The 22,258-nt window shown below is 42.3% G+C and overlaps 1 protein-coding gene and 1 long non-coding RNA gene across 6 annotated transcripts in view; one reads left to right on the forward strand and one right to left on the reverse strand.

Annotated features, from left to right (window-relative positions):
* Positions 1-22,258, reverse strand: part of LOC128419203 (cadherin-8) — a 230,619-nt gene that overhangs the window by 186,618 nt on the left and 21,743 nt on the right. The gene's annotated exons all lie outside the window — the stretch shown is intronic.
* Positions 9,372-18,564, forward strand: LOC128419204 (uncharacterized). Of its 2 annotated transcripts, none has more exons than XR_008331816.1 (4): positions 9,372-9,489; positions 11,198-11,303; positions 13,388-13,482; positions 17,854-18,564. It is a non-coding gene; the product is annotated as an uncharacterized LOC128419204 (long non-coding RNA). The 2 variants fall into 2 exon arrangements; XR_008331817.1 differs by lacking the exon at positions 17,854-18,564 and adding an exon at positions 16,844-17,015.

Here is a 22,258-nt window from a genome sequence, read left to right on the forward strand (position 1 = left end):
ATGAGCCGACTTGGCAAAGCAATAGGAGGGTTTTGCTTCTGATTCTCAAAGGGCTGGGCGTGCTAATGAGATGGCAAGCAAAATTCTGCTGACACATCATGCCTTTCGGCACACCCCAGTGGTTTACCTGGTTAATTTGGAGATGACGCTGCCATTCTCCAGAGAAGTCACAGTTTAACTCTTCTGGGCTGCCAGCATTTTTACCGAGAGAGATTTGATAACGAGGGAAGGTGGGTTCCAGGGGAACTTAGAGGAGAGGAAGATGTTTTAAATGCAGCAGTTACCTTGGTGACAAAAGAATGTTTGGAGAGTATGAACATTTTTGATGCAGGCACCAATGCTTGCTAGAAGAAGAAAAGGAAGCAGACTTCTTCCTGACTCTTCCTCCAGTTTTTTTACTACATTTTCTTTTCAATATGTGAAAACTGTGAACCATCAAAGGGATTGTGACATCTCTTACAGAACTGACTCTGGATTTTGGGCAGCCCTCTGGCAATATGCTTATGGAAGGGCCGTAGCTCAGTAGTAGAGCTTCTGCTTTGCAGGCAGAAGGTCTGAGGTTAGATCCCTGGTATCTCCAGTTAGGACTGGGAAAGACTCCTTCTCTGAAACTCTGGAGAGCCTCTTCCAGCGAGTGAAGGCAATACTGAGACAGAGGAACCAATGATCTGATTCAGTATAAGGCAGCTTCCTATCTCAGTTCCTAATATGGCTGCAGTGCACTCATCTCTTCCTCTTTGCAATTATTCCCTTGATCTCCCTTGACCCACTGCTGTCCAGAAAGAAAGGGCAGATGAGTGAGCAGGAAAACTATTTTCACTTCTGGTCACTATTTGCTCTCTTGGATTTTTCCTCTGGGGCAGATAGACAGAGTGGGATTGACGAGATGGTAATTGCAAGCTGACCCACAGCAGGACTAAGGGACTGTGGTGGTTAGGGGTGGGACTATTGTTGAAACCTTGAAGGTGCCCAGCAGTGTTGCCCTCTGTTCCCAGTCCTGCTGCCCACAAATTTATTTTTAAAAGATAAATAAAGAAGCTAATAAATTTTTAAAAAAAATCCCAGAGAGTTTCTCAAAGGTCTAAACCAGGGATGGGGAACTTTTTCTGTTTGAGGGCCACATTCCATGCTGGGCAAACTTACAAGGGCCACATGCCAGCGGTGGGTCAAAGGTAAAACTGGGTGGAGCAATGGATGCATCTGTTTCTCTCTGTACAGTAGGCTAGTTTATTCACACTCACACTTTCCTCTCTCTACGCCATCCAGGCAAGCAAGAGTCATTATCAGAATTCAAGGACACATTCCAACCAGGCAAAAATACTCAAGAAGCATATAAAGTAGGGCCAGTGAGGGGTGTGACCTGCTCAAAAGCTGTGTGGGCTGGGGAGAGAGCTGAGATATATATATTGTGGCCTAAACTGTATTAGCTCCACCCCCATCGGGCCTCATATTCCCCACACCTGATCTAAACAGAACTTACACTACATCTTAGTTGACACTATGTTCACAAGGTGTTTAAATTAATTTTCCATTGCTTCCAAGACATCAACGTTTTGACTCATGCTACGATGAGTCAAGGAAACAATTTTGTGTTTTTTCTTTCTTTTTCCTTTTTTGCAGATTTCTGATTACTCTGTCTCTCCCTTTTGGCCAACAAGCACCGACACTTCTGCAGCTCAGTGACTTGTCCTGCCATATATGTATATATGTATAATGGACTTCATTGCATTGCCACAGAATGTTGCAGTTCCTGCTAGCAGAGATGGTTTTGCAAATGGATTAGGCATACAGGACAGGTCTATCAATGGCTATTATCCATGACGGCTAAAAACAGCATGAAATGCTGATGGGGAAGGACCATGGCTCAGAGGTACATTGTGGTTGGCATCCAACTGTGCCAAGAGCCAATGTCCAGGGGGGTAAGTCAAACAGCACCAAAGTGACCTCCCTGGGTGCAAGCCATGGCAGTGCATATGAAGGTCCTGGACTGTCCAGTTGATAAGACCCCTCACTCTTCATTTGGATGTGGTCCAAAGGAAAGCAGAACAATATGTCTGGCACCAGCTTTGCTGAAGTAATTGCCAGAAGGTGGTGTACAATGTGCTATCCAACTGTATTACGGACTCCATTCTGGATTTGTGTAGGGTTTACTCCTTAGCCTTTTCTTTTCCTGAAGATATCCCACAAGGCAGTAGACATTTAGGATCGGAGTATTTCTTTTCCTAGATGGGCTATCTTCTCAGGTTAACGAGCCCGATCTGCCTCTCTACAGCAAGTGCAGAAACTGCCTTCTTGACAATTGGACCCATTATTGGTCTTGTCCAATTAGTCTTATCCCTAACTCACTGAGGGTTTGAGACCTATCAGCTACCCTCAGCTGGTTTTGCTGGCCAACTGAAGCTGTTCTCGGGGTGTGACCACTTTCACATGCAGATAGCTTCTAGGAGCCACAGGTGAGAGCAGAATGCAGTCTGGGGACCCCAGAAGGATCACAACATGTTCCCCAACAGAGGTACTCCTCCTTCCCTAATACCACATACCCCCTACTCAGAGTTACAGCACATGCTTAACATACATAAATTCCAAGATACATTCATTGAAACCTGCTAATGTGGCTGAGTGATTAGGGACCTGATATGTGGAGTTTGCGGTGGGGGTTCAAGTCACAGAAGCTCACTGTCCACCTAATGAGTTCAACTTGCAAGAAGGTAGGTTTCAGTTGAACCTGAGGAGAAATGTATTGCTGTTAAGAACAGTTTGACAATGGAAACACTTACTGAGGGGAATGGTGGGCTCCCCATCACTGGAGGTCTTCAAACAGAGATTGGAAAGTCAGCTAGTGGAGGTGCTTTGAATTCCCTGCTTCATGCAGGAGGCTGGAACAGATGTACATAAGAAGAGTCTGTTGGATCAGGCCAGTGGCCCATCTAGTCTAGAATCCAGTCCTACCCGTGACAACCAGGTGCCTATTGGGAACCTGCAAACAGGACCTGAGCACAACAGTACTCTCCCCTCCTGTGGTTTTCAGCAGCTGGAATTCAGAAGTGTACTGCCTTCTGAAGTAGAACATACCCCTCAACTTTAGTAACCAATGATAGCCATGGATGGCCTATAAGGCTCCCTCCAGATCTATGAGTCTGTGTCTCCAGCTTTAAAAGTTTAGGTAACTGGTGGGGGGGTGTCTCTGCCTTAGACCTGAATAGCCTCTTGTCAGTCAATGTAGACAATGCTGAGCTAGTCATATAAGGTAGCTTCCTACATTCACTGAGGATACTGCCCTACATTCAAGTAAATATAGAATATTTTGTGCTGGATGCATCACAGCATGAAAATTCCACCCCATATGGTAGGGTTCAGATACGTTGCTTTTAAAAAGGCTTCTGTCAGGTATCGATTCAGCTGCCTGCATGTCACAAGAGGACTGGATTTGTGGTTGAAATGGCCTTTGATCATTTCTGAATTTATGGGGATAAAGTGTGTAAAATAAAAAACAATTAAATAAATGAGAGTATCTCTGATTTAGAAATTAGCTATTAAGAGTTCTCATTTGGAATGTCAGTGGGATAGCCCACGCATGTTTCTTTTTAGTCAGTCATGTGGTTTATTTCATTGAATTTGGGTTTCAACACATGAGCATGTTAAAAATAGATTTTTTTCTTAAAAAAGAAGAAGCTGACTTCACTTTTATCCATTTTTATAAAGTATATTTTGCATCCTCTTAACCAGCCAAAGCTTGATTTCCACAGCTGAGGGTCACTGAGTGTTTCATATCTGAAGATTAAATGGTGCAGACTCTTCTGGACCATTAACTGGAGAGCAAGAAGAGAGTGTTTGCAGATTGTAACCATTACGTGCATCTCATAATGCTATGCACTAGAGAAGATGCCACCACACGAGGGAAAGGAGAAAGAAAAGAAAGATGATATGATTTCAAAACCCCAAAGCAGCACAGGGATTCTGTTTTTCTTCTCCCATCACCAATTCCTTGTTTCCACAGAAACATTGAAGTAATGCACTTATCATTGTTCACAAGATGCTTGGCCCAAAGGGCATTGTGACCCATACCACACATGCAGTGAATGTAACATATTTGTGTGTGCAGGTAAGTGATGAGATAGGCAAGGAATTCTCTCTCTCTCTCTCTCTCTCTCTCTCTCACGCACGCACACACACACACACACACCCTGATACAGCCTCCTTCCCCTACACTGAAGGTTCAGTTTGGTTCACACACTCAGAAGAATGTGGTAAGCTGTCTTATACTGAGTCAGGCCTTTGGAGTGTCTAGCTCAGTACTGTCTACACTGAATGATGACTAGCCCCCAGACTTTCAGACTGAGTACATTCCCTGGCTTTTTGGAGACACGGAATGATCCCAGGACCTTCTGCATGCAGAGCAGATGCTCTGTCACCAAGCCACACACTGGATCTTTCACATGGTGGCTCTGTTTGTAAAGCAGCTTTCCTCGGTCCATGTTTTCCTACAAATGCTACCTATAAATGCAGAATTCGTCAGTGAAAAGGGAATTGGAACATAATGTGTGTGTATAAAGTTTGCTTACAAAGAAGAAGATGAGGAAGAGGAAGAGGAAGAGGAAGAGGAAGAGGAAGAAGAAGAAGAAGAAGAAGAAGAAGAAGAAGAAGAAGAAGGAGAAGAATGCTATGGAATTTTCCAGGCATATTTGTCTTTTGTGAAGGAGTGAATTATGTCAAACACTAGGAGGATAGCCAAAGTGATTTTTTTCCACATGGGCAACCTTTACAGTTTGGGGATGGGTTTAAAAAGAGTTAAATTTCTCTAGTGTTATGTAGTCAGTTGTTCTTAATATGGTAGACATTATAGAGGTCCCTAAGTAAGGACCCTGTTAAACTAAAGACAAATTAGTGTGCGGGGATATGTGTTTTAGGGATACTGTATTCTAAATTTGGTATCAGAGAAATACAAGAATTTCATTTCCCCTCTGTCATAACTTTTGTTTCTGGGTCCTGAGCACCAATTTGCCAGGACACTTCCAGATGACCTACTTATTGAGCATTCATCCCAGTGTGTTTGATGGAGAGTTAGATAACATTGGCTATTTATTCTCATTTGTTAGGCAGTACTGAAGTTTACTTAAATATACTTTCTCCAAAACTCTGGGATTGGAGAGTCCAGATAAGATTATTTCCTCTGATCACAAGCTTTACCAGCAATGCTTACAAAGAGCCCCCACTCCACCCTGATATTTTCCTTCTTTGGCAAGCTACAGACATTAATTTCACTTTTAGCAGAGGTGTTTGCAATATTTCTTCTTTTTTGACATCTTTAATTTCCAAAGCACCCTGAAGTACTTTGAAGGGGTGGGGTTCTCACTTCAGTATGGGACAATTTGCACTGATCCCACTTTACTTCATATAGACCTACTGAATCACCCCAATTTGGTTCCAGGTTTAGGATCCATTTGAATCTGCAGCATACTCCTCAAACACAGCCTTTGGCTGCAGTTGTTAAACACTGCAGTGCTGCTTATAGTCAAATAAACTTGTGTCTTAAAAATGCAGAAATGTTCAGATCATAGTGCTAGCCAGCTGTGCATCAATCACTAATTTCATGAAAGAGGTAAGAGATGTGGGGCATTATCATAGGAGACAATCAAAGATCTTTTTAAGCTATCCAGGCCAGAGCAATTTGGCTGCAAGACAAAGCAATAAATAATGAGAGTAAAGGTTTGAAATTCAGTGCCCAGCTATTTCCTCCTCCTCCAGCTACTGCCTTGAGGGATGAACTTTACATTGTCTGCATTTTAAAGAGATACTATCAAGTCATATCTGACCCCACCCCACCCCCCGGTTTATCTTGCAATTTGCCCTTATTGAAAACAGTTGCAATATATGAAGAGTTTCCTTCTAGGCTTCATATTCTGAAGTATTTTTTTTAAAGCCACACAGTTCTTAACTCAGATGAGGAGGGAGGGAATATATCCTTAAAGAACCACTTTAAAAAGAAATCAGATTGAAAATATTTGTTGGAAATGCAAACGTGTCCTGTCTCCAAAAGCTATTCTTGGAATCTCAGAAGGCGGAGAGCCAATTCACGCTTTCCGCGACAGGCATGTATTCTTTGTGCACATTGGTCTTTGCAGCAACAAATATCATAAAACATGAAGGAGAGAAGGCCATGTGTCTCCAAACGCTGTGGGATGTGCAGTGAGCATGTGGCAGCTCCCTAGTGTCTCTGTGAGTGTTTGTTTCAGACTCTGAATTTAGATATTTGCCTTTCCTTCCCCACTCCACAGCAAACACAGCTGTTGGTTCTTATCCTACATGCTAATGGCGAACTAATTTTCTCAGTGTGGACCTTCATGAAGCCAAAATGAAAGAATCGGGTGGTTTGCAGATGTCAAGAAAACCACCACCACTGAGTCTCTCTCTCTGTGTGTGTGTGTGTAAGGAGAGTGTCCTAAGGGAGGTGGAAACCCCAAAAGAGTCAAGTGAAGACTAAGTATGCTCAGTAGCTCTTGCATTCTGCCTCAATTCACATTCACACCATAAATATAAAACACATTTATAGCACGTTAACATACATGTCCCCCGCAAAGATTCCTGGGAATTGTAGTTTACCCTTCAAAGAGCTACAGTTCCCAACACCCTTAACAAACCACAGTTCCCAGGATTATTTGGAGAGTGAGCGGTGTGTTCTAAATGTATGGTGTGGATTTACTGTTAGAGAGCAAAAAATATTAATAATAGAGAAGAGGGGAATGGAATGTTGGACACAACCGTCTGACTAGAACACTGAACAAGAGCACTCAGCCCTGCAACATTTTGTTGCAGATCCCACAGGTACTGTACTAAAACACCACCATAGTACTAAAGTGGAATTCCAGGACAGGCACAGGCAGTGATGCCTATGGAGCATATTGTGGCCACTGTGTCTCATATGCAGCAAAGAAAATGCAATCCATCATTTAAAAGTTAGTGACATATAAAAGATAGATTGTAGTTTTAGCTTCTATGAAAGAGACTGGCAACTCCCTACCGTGCTGTGATAGCTATTTAGCATTTTTATTGGGATTAGCCAACAACCAAGACTCCTGTGTAAAGTTCTGCGTGGCTGGAATGGGAAATGCAATAAAAATTGAGGCCAGAGGTGTCCCAAAGGAGCTGTCCATGGTTCTTAATTCTGAGAGCTTTCAAATGTTGAGAAGGGACTAGTGCGAGACTTGGAAATGGAACCCAGAGTGAAGTTTTCTTAAGATGATGGGTTGGAACATGCAGACACAGTGGACATTCCCCCATTCAGTTCTCTGAGACAAAGTAGAATGTGTGTCAGAGGAAAGATGGTTGGGAGAGTCAAAACATCCAAATACTTCAAGAAAATAAGGTTTGATGGACACAGGGGACTTGTTAATTTCCTTTATCCCCATGATGATTCCCTAGAAGACAGGCCTTCATTTTCTCCAACATACAATGGACAGTTGCAATTTATTCCCACTGGCAGACTTAGGTTTGTGTACTAATCTTTGTTGGGGGCAAAAGTTGCCCTCCCTCATGTATAAAGAAAGTTTTTACTAAGACGGTAAACCTGAGACTGGGCTGTACAGCTTTAAACTGCAGGTAGGAGTTTACATAATGGGATGATTCTGAAATGTCTACATAGAGAACTATATGTTTTTCCAGTTTTTTGTTGTTGGGCAAGAGCCACAGTTCAGTGGTGGAGTGTCTGCTTTGTATGAATCAGCTCCCAGAAGAAGAAGAATAATTTGGATTTGATATCCCGCTTTATCACTACCCAAAGGAGTCTCAAAGCGGCTAACATTCTCCTTTCCCTTCCTCCCCCACAACAAACACTCTGTGAGGTGAGTGAGGCTGAGAGACTTCAGAGAAGTGTGACTGGCCCAAGATCACCCAGCAGCTGCATGTGGAGGAGTGGAGACGCGAACCCGGTTCCCCAGATTACGAGTCTACCACTCTTAACCACTACACCACACTGGCTCTCAATCTCCAGGTTCAATCTCCAGTAGTGTTGGGGGAGAGACCCCTGTCTGAAATGCTGGTAAGGGACCACTAGTCAGTGTAGACAATGCTGAGCTAAATGGACCAATGGCCAGCTTTAATATAAGGTAGCTTCATAGAAAGGTATCCCAAGAGGACTTTAGATATATATACTCGTCCACCCCATCACCCAGTTCCCCCATCACAATGATGAGCATTTTTGCTAGTTAATGATAGTGCAGGGAATGCAGAAGTATATGTTCCAATAGCAATGTTGATCTTGGCAGCAGTTCAACTACGGAGTGCTTTATGATACATATTTTAGGCTATAAATAGTAAAGAACAAAGATAGTGCAAATAGGAAAGGAAACACGATGTTTGTGTCATATTACCAAATATAATTTCTGCTGGCTTTAACAGAGAAATAATCAGCATAAGACTGATCAACACAAAACAGACTGGAAGGAAATTCTGGCCTTTGCAAGGACCAGATTTTAACATACTTGACACCCCAGATTCAGCTAGCAGCTTCCATTTTAACAAGTAGGTATCAACATGAATGCTAGCAGGTATATTTTGAATATTCTGGAGAAAGTAAGTGTTCTTATTGTAGAGGCTGCTTCACACATTACTTTTTCGGTGGACACAGTGCATCTTTGTTAAAAAATACAAAACAACAATCCATTTTGCAGTGTACATGGGTTGGAAGGCGAATGTACACGAAACCATATAGATATTCCAAATTACAAATGAAGGGCTGCAGTGAAGACTAGTCCATTTGGGTGAATGGGACACTGCCCCACCTACCTCATTCTGCCCTCAGCCAGCAGTCCCAGCAGTCTAGTCCCAGGGTTGGCAGTGACTGTCACCCTCCTTTTTAATCTCAGTGTTGCCCTTGGAGAACTCAGCAGGGCTCATTCAAATTTGTTGGCTCCACCTGTTATTGGCTGTGGCTCCCTCTACTGTTGGGCTCCCTGTCTTCAACTCTAATGGCCCCAATGGGCAACATCCACCATTGAAGGGCCATACCTGATGAAGGTGAAGGTCCATCTTTTATAGCACCCTGCTTCCCATAGTGGTGAACCATACGCTTCTGGGAAACAAGACAAGTCTGAAGGAAATAGGCCTCTGCCCCCACCCCTGTTAGCAGCTGTTACTCAGTTGCACACTGCCTGTAAACATGAAGATTCCTTGTAACAACTAAGACTAATAGCCATTGATAGCCATTTTCTTGTCCTTGGTGAATTGCTCTAATCAAGCCATGCAAGTCAGTGGCCTCTAGCTTATTATAGTAAGTTTCATACCTTAATTCAGTCTCCATTGTTACAACAACAATCTGGGACTTTTACATGAGATGTGGCCATGAATGGTGTGTGTGTCCATACTGCCAGGAGTGGACTGAACTGATGAGATGTTACCATCAGATGAAATCTGTGGTGGACACCACATCATTGTGGTACATTGTTGAGAAGCCATCATGCAGTGGCTGTGTTCCGCTTCTTCCATGCAATAAAGGTGAGGTGTTGTAACACAGTGGCACTCACTCCCACATCTCTCTTATGAGGAAAACTAGGGAGAACCAACATGGCACCTTCCAGATATTGTTGGGCTATCACTCCCATCATCCTAGGCTATTGGTCATGCTAGCTGGGGGTGATGGGAGTTGGATTCCCACCCTAAACAGATAAAGAGGCACACCAAACTTAGGTTAATTAGAAAGCTACCTCTACCTCACTGATTAGTCATTAATTGTATTTATTTATGGAATTTAAATCCCACCTTTCCTCCAAGGAGCTCAAGACGGTATGCATGGTTGTCTTCCTCCCCATTTTATCCTCACAACAAACATGTGAGGTAGGTTAAGTGGAGGTCACCCCGTGAGTTTTGTGGCTTGGCGGGGATTTGAACCCTGGTCTCCAAGGTCCTAGTCCAACACTGGCTGTCATTACTGACAAACAGGGCAGACTGGTTCCCAATGTGGCTAGCTGGGCAGAAGCTAGGGAGGCCAATGATAGGACGAGTCAACTAACTCTAGTTTTGTCCCTATCCTTCTTCCTGATAAGTTCTAATAAAGCAAAACTGAAACTAAGGAGGAGAAATTTGATGCAGGCAGGCAGGGCTGCTTAAGGGCAGATTGAGATTGGGAGGGCATTGCCCCATTTGCCGCAATGGACCAGCCTCTATTGCTCCCAAGGCAGGAGGTGCTTAAGAGCTGTAGGAAATAATCTGTGGAAAGGTAAGTACCGTTAGAAAGACCTCTCATCTGTCTAGGCAAGAGACTAAATTTATACCTTCCTCTTATCTCTCTTTAAAAGCCTGGGCAAATGATTAGGCCACCAGGCAAGACAGATCCACAGTTCTAATTCAAGGCTTTTATTAAAAGATTCAAGATAAAGGGCATGTGAGAAACTGGAGGCTGCCTTAAAATAAAAATGAACAGTATTTTCCAACCTGTCTGTGCACCTACAATTAGCTACAGGAATTTCTGTATGAAAGCATAGCACTGCTCTTTACACCAACGGCACAGGTTCTTTCTGGGGAGGAATCTTCCCTATGAAAAATGAAGACAGAAGTATCCACAGATAACTCCTTTTTGTGGTATGTTCTAGAGCAGCTATAATTTAGAGATGGGGGGAAATGAAGAATTGAATCAAAAAGGGTCCTAGGAGTTACTATCTCCAGCATACATGCAGGGTGGTAGCACCTTCCTTAAGTCTGTGAAAGTAGGTTTATGAGTGGGTAACCTGTTGCCCTCCAGATGTTGTTTGACTACAGCTCCCATCTTCACTCAACCTTTGGCCATGCTGGCAGGGGCTGATGAGAGCTTGAGCCCAAAAACATCTGGAGGGCAACAGGTCCTCCTGTCCTTTAGGAGTTAAACCTGAATAGATTTGTTTTTTCTGTTCCTGCCAGATGGGATTAGCAAAGGGAAAAAATACTGTGTATGTACGAAGGGAGTAGTTGGGATGCGTCTTCCACACTTCTCTGTGGTGGAGCAGAGCACTTCTGAGGATATATCCTTATGTCACCCAAAACCTCACAGGTCATTTTGACAGGTCAGGTGGAGGGTTTTTTGTTTTTTTGTTTTCATTTACACATGCAGTTTGGAATCAATGCGAGTAAAAGACACAGGACTTTGATAGGCAGCAACTGCAAACTCGTACTTCTTCTGCCTGTATGATTTGAAATCAAATCATGTGGGGAAAGTTGCGTTGCTTTGCAGGTGCTGCCGATCAGGTTGTTGGGGTGCCTTCAAACCCCACGTTTGGAATGGAGATGTGCCATTGCCTGCCCAACAACTGACATCCATCATATCAGGTGTGAAACAGGTAGGTATGATTTGGAGGAAGCAACTTTATGGGCCATTTGAGGACCTCTGCTGGGCTTAATTAGGACAGTGGATCAGAGATTGCCCATAAAAGTCTTAAAGGGACAGAAGAGTTGGAGCATTGCCACCTGTCACAGGTGTAGATTACCAGTGGAAGCTCTAACCTTGGCTTCCAGGATTCTTTTGCAATGCTGACACTTCAGCTTTACTCAGTGATCCTATTTTTTAGAAATTCTTCTGTTTCCTTTTTATCAAGGTGTATCCAAAAGTTTACTGGAGGATTATCAGGGCTCAGAGAGGCATCCCAAGAAACAATTGGCCTCAGAGAAGCATACGACTGAAAGCGCTTCAGCCTGACTGTTTGTCAGTATAGTTCCTTTGAGTCTCGGGTTTACTATTGAATTATTCAGTATTGATTCAATGAATGAAAAATGAAACAGGCTTTTGTCACTTTCAAATCCCCATGTATTTATGTTTGCAACTTTCGTCGCTTGTCCCAAACCATAAATTGTAAATGCAAAGCATAAACTAAATATCCTAGGGTTTTTTTTAAAGAAAAAAACAACCCAGAAAGTGACTGCCTATTAAAGTGGGTCCAATGCCATTTAACACATCACCAATTATGCGTGTTATATATTTACCATGGGCTCCATAATGCTAGCAAATGAGAACTGCAGTAATATGCCTACACATTTTATTGCTGTGTGGAGTCACCTAACATCTCTGCTCCATTTTGTCGGAGCTTTTGTGCATTCTGCTGTTGTCTCCAATGGAAAGAACAGTGACATTTGATGCACTGCCGACTGCTTCACACATCTGCCACAGAGTTGTAAATGCATGCAGAGGAGACTACAAACATATACCAGTTCTACTTCAAGGGGGAAAAAAAGTTCTCTCTAACTCATCAAGTCCGCAGGGAAAAGCAATAGAAAGTGTCACAAGACAGATCATTCCGCAGCTGAATTAGGTTGCCAGTCATTGGGAAGCCCATTGCTGCTGTCATCATAGACTTTCTTAAAGCTGAAGGGGAGGGGGGAAAACACTTTGGAAGATAATCTTAGCTTATCCTCTCATGTAGCTATTGCCGTATGTGATGGAAAGCAAACTGAATTGTGGGATATAAAAATAAGTGGCAATGGTTCTTCCAAAGAAGGATGCATTGTTTTACAAAGACTGCTTTAAACCTAGAATTCTCTTTACCACAGACCCTATAGAAATATTTCTGACTTCAATAAGACTTGCACCTGAAGGCAGGGGGTAGCCATCATGTCCTCCCGATGTTGTTGGACAACAATGCCTATCAGCCAGAGTCAAAATGACTAATGGCTATGGATGAGAGCTGTAGACCACCATCTGGAGGGTACCACATAGGCTACATCTGTCCTAAGAGTAAATGGGTCTGCAGGCTTAGTATTTGTAACTTTAGTAATGACTGGTGCAAGGGTCAGGGACCTTTTTATTCTGTTGAGGGCTGCCTATCATTGAGGGTAATCTGTTGCAGGCTGCATGCCAGCAGTAGGGAGGGCAGAAGTGGCACTCACTTGCGGTCAGAAGTGGCACAGCCCCAAGAACTCTATACTCTGAAATTGCCTGTGCAGCTTAGCAGTTAAAAAGTAGTGTGTGTATAAATAACCTTTAATCAACTGCCAAGAGAACTGAAGAGAAAATGCACCATTCAAATATTATTTCCATACTGTCTGACACATTCTGAGGGAAGTGATAAGCAGTATCTTGAAATCTGCACCTTAAAATAAGATGTTTTGGTGACTGACCACATGAATAGTTTTATGTACCAGAAAGAGAAGGAGGGAAATTCAGTTCTACAATGTGAACTGAACCATACATAGCTGGATTATGGACGCACTTGCATGTGGCTAGCCATTTGTGTGTTTGGCTCTCATCCTTGCACACTCCTCAGAAATTCAACCATGTTTTTTCCCCACTACAAATCAAAGAAGTAAGAGTGCAAGTATGTCTGCAAGGCTCTGGGCTGCTTACTTGTGTAAATGAATGGGCAATGTGTAGGGGAAAGGGGTGGGGTATGCTGCATAACATTGCTAAGGTCTGTTTTATGTCTTCTGGCAGCTACGAAAAAGGCAGAAGAAGGATGAAGTTCCTAAGAACAGGAACTGCATAAAGCTCCTGAAATATGAACAATCCATAGAAATGATTTCTAGGAGGTAACTCTAGCACCATTCGTGCATTTATTACTTAAACTGTGAAGGGTTCCATGGAAACACACTGGACCATCCCTGGTGGCAATGAACGGCATTCAAGTTTTGCTCAGAGTAGACCCACTTCATGGGCCTAACTTAGACATGTTCCTTAATTCCAATGTGTCTACTCTGAGTAAAACTTAGTCGAAGGCCACCCATTATCTCCCAGGCCATGTATGATCAGCTCTGTATAAAGGGAGCCATTTAAATATACACACCCTGGGCAATCAGGGTAATCCTAGCCAACCAGAGTTCTTTTCTCTATGTAGACACAAAGAATGTTGTCCCTTTCAGAATGAACCAATAACACATTGACTGGGGCTTGCGCCTAGTATGCACCTCTTCACTGATGAAGTACGGCTAGCTTTGCGTGTTCCCACATGCTTCTTCTCATGTTGAGTACCCATGGACACTGAACAACTAAATAGGGCTTACATGACATGCTGATTGACCATGCTAAGAAGCCATTCTTTGTTAAATTATCATATTTTCCCCGGTAGACTAATCTAGTGTGTGATTTTCTATGTGTGTGATAACAAAGCTATGACATAAATAATAGAATAGCTACACAGTTATATAAGAAGTATGGGTAGCCACAATGAAACAGTTTCTGTCCCTTCATTATTTACAAATGCCTGCTTTGAGGCATCCATACCTAAAAACAAAACAAAACCCCACATTCTTCTTTTGTGTTTTGTTTAAGGAAATGGTGTTTGAAAGCTGCATCTGGTGTCAATTCCAATGGGTTCCATGTTTGACATAATTTGTTTATAGGGATAAAGGATTGTGAGATGTTAAATGCCTCCTGCAAGGTGCAGCTGAATGCCCTCAGCAGCCAATTAAGTGCATTATACTCTTCTTAGGAGGCAATGCCTTTCAGATAGCTGACAGAGAGTTTAAAATAGACAGTAGAAACTGAATGCAAGATGGGTTTAGTGTCTGTTGTCTTCACCTTTATTTTATGTGTAAATATGGAGCTGTGTGTGTTTATATCCTCATATTCAGTTCTCCAGTTTGCAAAGACCAATAGCTGTTGTTGTTTTTTAATGTATACCTATAGCACAAGTCAAGAATGATTTTTAAAAAATAGGATTGCAGGTTAGAAGACGCTTTTTAATGAATGTTTCGTTTATAAATCATTTGCTTTCAACCATGTGCAAGCAGCCTTGCCATCCATGTAGTGTGTAATCTACTGGGCACCTGATAATCTCTCTAGCGTTGGCTAGACAAATGTGGAGCAGGAGAGGGAAGTTATTGACACTCTGATAGGTTACGTACAGCTGGCAGGCTGCATTTGGGTAGACCCCGTACACGCCAGGTCTTGAGAAAGAAGGACAACAGTTTGGTGAAGATATGAGGAACGAATGGCCCTCCAGATGTTGTTGGACTACAACTCCCAACCACCCACCCAGCATGACAAATGGATAGGGATGATTGTATCTGGAGTCCAATAACATCCTACCTATCTCACAGAAACAGGAACTGTTCATATACAGTGCTTCTACATTTCCAGGATTTAAACTCAGTTTTATTGGTCCTCATCCAGCCCACCAGTGCATCCAGGCAAAGGTCCAGAACTCACGCAGTTTCATGTGACTCAGAAATAGAGATAGTTGACATCATCATACTGGTGAGACTCATCCCTAAAACTCCCAACCACTTCATACAGATGTACAATAGCATTTAGGATAATATAGCAACCTGTGTCACAACATAACGCAAGTGCCAAGGGGCTGAGAGACACTCTCCCAATATTGTTCGCTGAACCTGACCCCATAAATGCTATTGGAATCACTGTAGAACAGTGCCCACAATGCCCATCATACAGAAGTGGTCCAAATATCAAGGCTAACAAAAATCACTACAAGATGAAGAAGTAATGAAACCTCACCCCAACTCCTCTTCTGATAAATGTCCTCAGAAAAGTGGTGGGATCACACCATAACAAAGCCCCACCCATAATAAAGTAGGGACATGGAAATCACTAGCCCAAATTCACAGAGAAGCAGAAGTCTTGATAACCCCAGGATATGGTTTGAAACCTTGCTGAAACATAGCTGACCTGACTTTGGTCATCACCTGGATGGGAGAATCCTGCATCTGCCACCTACAGTTTCCATAGATGGAAGAAAACAGTGATATAAATGTATGAAGCAAACAAATAACACCTGAAAGCAAGCCTGTGGATATAGCTGGGAGCGGCAGCAGGGTTATTATCATATATGGTGATAAAATTCATTTAGACTCAATGTTTTCTCTCTCATAAATTATATGGACAAGGTTGCAAGACAAGAGCATAAGAAATTAACTTCCTGGATGATAATAGTTACAAGATTATTATAGTCTAAGAAATAGGGATTAAAAAATACCAATAGTAGCAGCATGGAGAAAAGCGGAGGGGAATGGGGACTTGGCTTTAATTGCAAAACTGGCATACTTTCTAAGAATAAAAAATGTGCTTTTAAAAAGCATATTGGAATACATTTATTGAATTCCACAGGGACAATTTGTTACTTCCTCAAGCAAAAGGTGGTTTTTACAAAGTTATAAGATATTACAATCTCACACGATCCAAATCAATTCAGATATATGTATTTTATATAGCTATAGATTTATTTGCAGTTAAAATTAAGTATCTTACTTTTTTTCTTCTGTTTCTTTGTGCGTGGGTATTTTGTAGTTCTATTTTGCTGAATATGCCAGTGTAAATAATAAAAATAACAATATATTATGAAAAACACTTAGAGAAGAACCTGCACTCAGTAAAATCTCAAATTTTCCCCTCAAGAAATTTCATACATTCTTCTCATATAGTTCTCTCTCTCTCCCTCTCCCTCTCTCTCTCTCTCTCTCTCTCTCTCTCTCTCTCTCTCACACACACACACACACACACACACACACATACACACAGAAACCCCTAGCAAATTTTATAAAACCACAGACAATAAGTACAATGAAATTATCCGTTTGGGAACAGATCCAGCACCCCCTTCCTCTGAAGGAAGTTTTATTTTCTTCCATCTGTTCTGCAGAGTGCTAAAACTAAAAAGACGTCCCAGCATTTTTTCTTTTTTTAAAAAAAAGATGCAGTAACACTGGGAAACAAGCGCTTTTCAAAATACTTCCAGAAAAATGGGCATGTCTGTTTGGTTTTATGTTCCCTCTTTCTTCCCTTTTTGTATTTACTAATGCATTTGAATAATGGGGGAAATTAAAGGGGAGACAGACTGCTTTAATGAGGCCATCATGCATAGTAGCTCGTGATTTAACATGGTAGTGAATAAAAGCTCGCTGAATTTTCTCTCTCCATTCCTCTCGCCTCTAGTTGTACCAAAGAAACCGGCACACAGATGGTGCATAAGATCACACATCCTTCTGATAGCCCTGCAGTAACAGGATGAAGTCAAGACATGAGTGGCTGGCTGCCGTAACTCAAAATCTGCTTTCTTTGTCAGTTTAAGTGCTTGATGGAGATACGCTTTTTCCTCGTTTAAATCCATTTGGGAATATTGTGTAGCAGAAAGTGGGGTTTTTTTTAAGACCTGCAGAGCATGTTGCTAAAAACACTTGCATGCCACTGATAGGAAGCAGATTTTTTTTTACCAGCTCCCGTAAACAAATGGAGGGAAAATCCCCCCACCCATTATAAAATTGACAGGATGCTGGTTGAATGTTTCATTAAATCATTAAGATGATTTAATGAGAGTGGGCTCTTCCCACAAATTCTTGATGCATGTGCTTAAGGGGGAATCTTCAAAACTAGGCAGGCTGGATGTCATTTACTTATTCTTCATTTTACTTTCCTTGATGCATGTTTTGCAGCTATATCTTTAAATGAACTCAGCTTCAGTGCTCGTCAATCGGCAACATGGTATGTGCATCTATGTAAATTAATTAATATATACAAATGATAAGTAGGCAGCATGAGCAGGGGTAATCCTAGATCAGGATAAGATGAGGATTGGGGATAAGTCAGCAAGCTTTCATTCACCACCACATTAAATCACAAGCTACTCTGCATTATGTCATTGTTAAAGCATTCCGTCTCATTTTAATTTCTGCCATTATTCAAATGCATTAGTAAATACAGGGGGTGAGGGAGGGATAAAAACAACAGATGTATCCATTTTATCTTGTGTTTTTGGGTAACACGGAAGCTCTGCCGAAGTGCTGCATATAAATATTTTAAATAAAATACACAAATAGGATCTGATACAGTCCCATGATTTTCCTTCAAATTCTGATTACCCCCCAGAATAGGACCAGAAAGCATGGATTCATAATTAAGATCACCTGGAAAATTATATATCTACTCTCTTCTTTCCTCTCTCTCAGACACTAGAACACAGATGGTCAACATAGTGCATTTCAGATGCTGTTGGGTTACAGCTCTTGTCAGCCTCAGCTGAATTGGCCAGTGATCGGGGATTGTGGGAGTTATAGTCCAATAGCACCTTGAGAGCACCACCTTGGCTATTTTGTAGTACTGTCAGCATGTGTGTGATACCCAGAAGCCCTGGGAATGAAGATGGGCTACAAGTGGAAGAAGAAGAAGAGGAGGAGGAGGAGGACAAGGACGGCGAGGAGGAAGGGGCATTTGTCTCTCAGAAGCCTTGTGCAGCAGTTCTTCTGAAACTGCCCTCATATCACTTTCCTCACAGATTATGGTTTTACAAATTATGCCTTCTTGTTTCCAAGAGGAAATGCTGCATTATAATACTTCTATTGTTCTGCTTCTTCCCCTAAATATTGTATTGGGCAAAGTGCATATCTGACACAGCTTTAGATTCTTCCCTTTAATTTCCACCTGTTACAGATGCACCATTGTGCATTGATAAAACTCTGGGGAGGGGGAAAGTATGTACATCTCGATAAAGCCTTTTAAAAGAGTTGGCATGAAGGCAAGTGAACTTACCAGAGGTCCTCAAAATCCTGTCAGGATAGTGGCTAACACTTCTAATTCTCTTGGTGAACACAGAAAATAAAGATGTATGGGAGGAGTCTTGCAATTAACAAAAATAAAAGCATTTAAAATAATATAATGAGCTAAGGAAAGTCAGATAGGTGCAGTTTCATTTTGCTCTTTGCTTATGACATTAGACCACAAAGTACGACAGGATGCCTATGATGTTATTTTGTATGGCAGCCACAGTGAGGTCATTCTATAAATACACACCTGCTATTGCAGGCTGCCACTATTATAATAGTTTCTTGACATTTGTGTGGTTTTGTTCTGTTTGGAAAATTGTGCCTTGCATTAGAGATCCATTTGAAAGTTCCAATTTAAATAATTTGTACACCCATAATCAGGGGTGTACGAAGTGGGGGGTGGAGGGGGCGAGGCACCCTGGGTGCCACTTGGGAGGGGGGACAAGATGGCTCCTGCCTCCCCCCAGCTGTAGAGCGGCTGAGGGCACGCACAGTCAGTATGGGCTGCTGTTCTCGCGCACCGTCCATATGGGCTGCCTCTCACACGGTGACTGTACAGGCTGCCGCACATTAGCACTCTGGACAGGATGCCGCTCACATGGCAGCCCGTACGGCCGCAGCGCGAGAGTGGCATCCCATAAGGAGTGTGCATGTGCGGCATCCCGTACGGAGTGCGTATGGTTGCCGTGCATGCGCACTCCATGTGGGATGCTGCACATGCGCAGTCCATACAGACGTAGCGCGTGCATCACTGGGCGGTTCGCCTCACCCCTCAGCGTCCCACCCCGGGTGCCAGAGAGGGTTCCTTCGCCACTGCCCATAATATCAGGAACCCATGACTACGATAGAGGCCATACTGAGTTATTTTGTCTTCTGGGATGACTTGCCAAATTCATCAGCTGCTGTTTTTAGTGGCCTAATATTTTACAGGATAAATATATGCATGCTTACTCAGAAGTAAGTGCCATTAAATTCAATACAGTTTGCACTCAAGTATGTATGCGTATGTCACAAACAGTACTGCCAAATATCCTGCTAAACAAAATGTGTATGGTATCAAGGCAACAAACTAGAATCAGAAGTATTTAGTAACATGTTTTTCTTTTAATTACTACTTTTAGAGCTGGCAGATAGGCATTAGTGATCTTACGGCCATGACAGAGCCTTATTATCTTTCAGAGCAGTTTCAGTTTTTAGGAATGGCAAACACTGCATATTATATTTCTGCAAAGCAGCTTGCCCTCAATGCTTGGTTGTTGTTTTTTAAGTATACTTGCAATTGTGCATTGCTGACTGCAGGCAACAATTATTCCACAAAAGTCATAGCACAGCACCAAGGCAAGCATACTTAGGCTTTAATTGTTTGTTTAGGAGTAGGCCCTCCTGAACTCAGCATCACAGAAGTTCAAGTACAACCAGAGTCGCTCTTGCTCTTTCAGACTGCAGGTTGGGCCCCTTTAACTGAAGAGGCTTCAGTAAAGGAACAGCTTACAATTCAAACGGAGCTGCTGCTTCTATATAAGGCTCAGTCTAAGGGCCTTTCTGCACAACCATTCATAGTTGTATAGTTGCTGTTTGATTTGACTTTTTGTGAGTGAATTTGTAGCTGACTGAGTGCACCTTCAGTCATATGTCACTGTTATTAGAAAGTGAGTTAGTTTTCCACACTAATATTGTGCTGTGCCCAAATTGAGAAAAGTCCTGTGGCCGTAGTCACAACCCTTAAATACCCACATGTTCCTCCAGCCAGTAAATTTCAGAATTATCCACATGCACATGGGGATAGCCCTTGCATCACTTTTTGTATTTATTGCCAATTATTCTGGAATTCTAATCTTGTGGGACTGTAGGAGTTAAGAAGAAAACCTGCCGTATATGTCTTATCTGAGCTGTGGTGAACCTGGTCATTGTGATGAAATTTCGACCGCGGCTAATGATTGCTGTGATGGACAGTACCTTGACTCTGTACCATCATTTCTACCGGCCATATCTCTCCTCTGAACTGAGCTCATAAATTGACAGTGCATATCTATCAGAAGGAAGGGGCCCAAAACAGACATCTCCCAAACCATGCCCACCAACCCCAAACCACTCCACATAGAAACCAGGATTATGCTTGTATCCATGTCACAGAAATGACAATATTGAGGATCCAATACTGAGATCTTTTACAAATGTTGGGGTTTTTTGTAGCTTTGGGCTTGTTACTATAGAATAATGACATCATGATGTGGCAGCATGTCAAAAAAATCAGGAAAAAATCCCAGCAGCTATGCTACTATAAATGGTAAGTGTGAAAAACTCCTAAGGCTAACTGTTGATGAAGCAACATCAGAGTTCTGCTGTCTTATGACAGAGGATTCAACTATAAAGCTGCAAATAAAACATTTTGAATGTGTTGTAAAGTGCAATATACTACTGTGACACTACATGGCAACTATATCAAATTCAATGCATTTTTTAAAAAAGCACTTGCACACTGTTTTTTGACCCCAGAGATGTTCATGACTGGACCTAGCAGTCAGGGGTACCTTTACCTTTTTACATTTAGATTCCACTACAGTCTGGGCTTGGCATAGGGTTTGGCTTTGGAGGAGATCACTGCTTGTCTCAAAACAGGGATGTTGCCACACTCACTATGGCTTCCCCAACTGGCTGGAACCACCCGTATGACCCAACAAGGTCCTGTTTGTCCCTAATTTCAGCTGGTCCGTCATCACATAGATTAATATGACTAGCTACATAGCTTGTGAGCCGTCCCACCTCCAGTTAGCTGAGATCAACTATATTGTAAATACAGGAAAGAAGTAGTAAATGGAATTAAAATAATGATACCCAAACAGCATCAGAAAAAAAGAACTATGGCAGCAAATGGATGGATAGTCTCCCAGGTAAAAATGGCTTTTCACAAAATGTTTCTCACTCTGTCCCTAAATTACCAAATGTGTGAATGCGTGTTTTATTTGCTAGTGCAAATAAAGCCCTGACACTAATTATATCAGACAACACAACGACACATTGCTGGTCCCTTTTTTCTTTATCTCTGCTATATGACCCAGTTTAGATGTGGTGGAAGTGACTTAGAATCATAGAATCTTAGAGTTGGAATGGACCCCAAGGGTCATCTAGTCCAATCCCCTACAATGCAGGAATCTCAGCTAAAGCATACATGACAGATGGTCATCCAACCTCTGTTTAAAAACCTCTAAGAAAGGAGAGTCCACCACCTCTAGTGGGAGTCTGTTCCACTGCTGAACAGCTCTTACTGTCAGAAAGTTTTTCCAAATGTTTAGTCGGAAATTCCTTTCTTGCAACTTGAAGCCATTGGTTTGAGTCCTACCCTCCAGAGCAGAAGAAAACAGACACGTTCCCTCCTCCATGTGACAGCTCTTAAGATGTTTGAAGATGGCTATCATATCTCCTCTTTTCCAGGCTAAACATACGCAACTCCATCAAGCGCTCCTAATAAGGCTTAGTTTCCAAACCCTTGATCATCTTGGTTTGCCCTCCTCTGCACACATTCCAGCTTGTCAACATCCTTCTTAAATTTTGGTGCCCAGAATTGGACACAGTATCCCAAGTGTGGTCTAAGGCAGAATAGAGTGGTACTATTAGTACTGTGATCTGGACACTATACTTCTGTTGATGCAGCCTAGAATAATATGAGCCTTTTTTGCTGCTGCACCACACTGGTGACTCATGCTGAGCTTGTGGTCCACCAAGACCCCTAGATCCTTTTCACATGTACTGCTAGTTAACCAGGTGTCCCCCATCCTATATTTGTGCATCTGGTTCTTCCTGCCTAAGTGCA

This window comes from Podarcis raffonei, chromosome 8 (genome assembly GCF_027172205.1).
Source record: "Podarcis raffonei isolate rPodRaf1 chromosome 8, rPodRaf1.pri, whole genome shotgun sequence".
Classification (NCBI taxonomy): Eukaryota; Metazoa; Chordata; class Lepidosauria; order Squamata; family Lacertidae; genus Podarcis; species Podarcis raffonei.